The sequence below is a fragment of the Halichoerus grypus genome, chromosome 13, assembly GCF_964656455.1.
Source record: "Halichoerus grypus chromosome 13, mHalGry1.hap1.1, whole genome shotgun sequence".
Lineage (NCBI taxonomy): Eukaryota > Metazoa > Chordata > Mammalia > Carnivora > Phocidae > Halichoerus > Halichoerus grypus.
The window spans coordinates 29327883-29330235 of NC_135724.1; the positions used below are offsets into that span (position 1 = coordinate 29327883).

The 2353-nt window shown below is 37.1% G+C and overlaps 1 pseudogene; it reads left to right on the forward strand.

Annotated features, from left to right (window-relative positions):
- Nucleotides 1-818: 818 nt before the first annotated feature.
- LOC118527314 (COX assembly mitochondrial protein 2 homolog pseudogene) lies at nucleotides 819-1062 on the forward strand (annotated as a pseudogene).
- The last annotated feature ends 1291 nt before the right edge of the window (nucleotides 1063-2353 follow it).

The following is a 2353-nucleotide window of genomic DNA, read 5'->3' on the forward strand; positions in this document are numbered from 1 at the left end:
TTGGCCAAGAGGTTAGACCAATGAACTTAGCAATGTTCCTGGTGAAGCTGGAGGAGACAGACAAAAAATAAATGATTTTAATAACTATACTACCAATGAGTATCCAATTAATATATATAATCCAATTTATAAACATACACAAACATAAATACACACTGTATTTTGGCAAATCTAAGACATATCTAACCTTTTTTTTTTTTTTTAAAGATTTATTTATTTATTTGAGAGAGAGAGAGTGTGTGTGAGCATGTGAGCCAGGCCGGGAGAAGGAGGGAAAGGGAGAGAAAAACTTTAGCAGACTCTGTGCTGAGCGTGGACCCCATGCAGGGCTCAATCCCAGGACCCTGAGATCATGACCTAAGCCAAAACCAAGAGTCAGCCCCTTAACCGACTGAGCCTCCCAGGCGCCCCATATCTAAGCTTTCTAATACCAAAATATGTCTTATAACAAATAATATCTTGGATTCAATTAACTATGACAAGTGTTTGAAGCAAAATAAAATAGAGCAAGGTAAGAAACAGGATGTGGGAGGTACCATATTTAGATAGGGAGCCCAGGGAAGCCTCACCAGTGAGGTAATAATTAGAAGAATCTAAGAATACATTGCATGTGAAAGTGTTCTGTAAAATCCCTGTGCCAGAGCCAAGTGGGGTCAGCTGTGGAGGGGGCAGGAGCCTTTGCCACTCGGAGCTGGCCTGTCCCCAGTGCCCAGGCTGGCCATTGGATGGGGAGTCTGCGCTGGTGACTGTTGGGCCAGCCCTCCTGGTGTGGCCACGGCTCAGGTTGCCCTGCTGTGTTCCATCACCTTCTCCTAAAGATGCATCCTGACTTACCTCCACACTTGGACACTTAAGAATGCAACGTCCCGATTAACTAACTTGCTTAAGGAATGTCACAAAAATCACAGCATTCTGAAATTTTTTGCTCATTGCAATGATCTTGATCAGGAGATGAAAAAATACGTGAAGAATGAGTACATGGAAAAGAGGACCAAGAGCAGGGAGCATGGCAGTGTGACACGTAAAAGACTTTTTAATCCCACAGAGGAATCTGAAAAATAAATTACAGGCATACCTCGGAAAAAAAAACCCTGTGCCATAGTAATAAAGACAAAATTGAGATAAAATTCATATTTCATAACAATTCACACATCTGAGGTGTACATTCAATAATTTTTAGTGTATTCGGAGCAGTGCAAACCTCAGTGTGATCAATTTTAAAATATCATCACCCCAAAAAAAAGCCCATACACGTTAGTAGTTATCGTCTATTTCCCCCAAACCACCTAGGCTTAGACAATCATTGTTCTACTTTGTGTCTCTGTAGATTTGCTTATTTTGGACAATTTTATGTAAATAGCATCATATAATATGTAGTCTTTGGTTTCTTAGTATAATGTTTTCAAGGTTCATTTATGTTGTAAGCATGTATCAGTACTTCATTCCTTTTTATTGCTGAATAATATTGCCTTGTTTGGATATATCAAATTCTGCTTATCCTTTCATCGATTGATGCACATTTAGGTTGTTTCTACTTTTTTTGCTCTTATGAATAATTCTTCTATGAACCTTTATGTACAGAGTTTTAATGTGGGCATATGTTTTTAATTTTCTTGGGTATATACCTAGGAGTGGAATTGCTGGTTCACATGGTAACTGTGTTTAACCTTTTGAAGAACTGCCATACTGTTTTCCACAGTGACCTCACTGTTTCATGTTCCTACCATCAGGGCATGAGCGTTCCAATTTTTCCACCTCCTCACCAGCACTTGTTTTATTTTTATTATAGCCATTCTAGTGGGTGAGAAGTGGTATTTCATTGTGGTTTTGATTTGCGTTTCCCTGATGACTAATGATATTGAGCATCTTTTATATGCTTATTGGCTATTTGTCTACTTTCTTTGAAGAAATGTGAGTTCACATCCTTTGCCCATTTTTGGTTGGGCTATTTGATTTTTTATTACTGAATAGCAAGAGTTCTTTGTATATTCTAGGTAAAAATATTTTATAAAATATGTGATTTGAAAATATATTTTCTGAGAATTGACTAGTGGTGTGACTTGATCGGCTCTATGTAGGAAGTAGCAGATCTCTTCCCATGCTCCAAATTCTAGTGTGATGTGTCAGGAGTTTTTACTTAACATATCATTTTAGGGTTGGGACAGAATTTAATATCCTGTTGCAAGCAAGTTACAATAATTGTACAAACTAACATTTTGCAGCAAAAAAATTCTCTTGGCTTATTTTATTTTATTTTATTTTATTTTACTTTATTCTATTTTATTTTATTTTATTTGGCAAATGCTTGAACTCTTGTCATACTATGGAAGAGTCTGCATATTTCAAAAGCAAG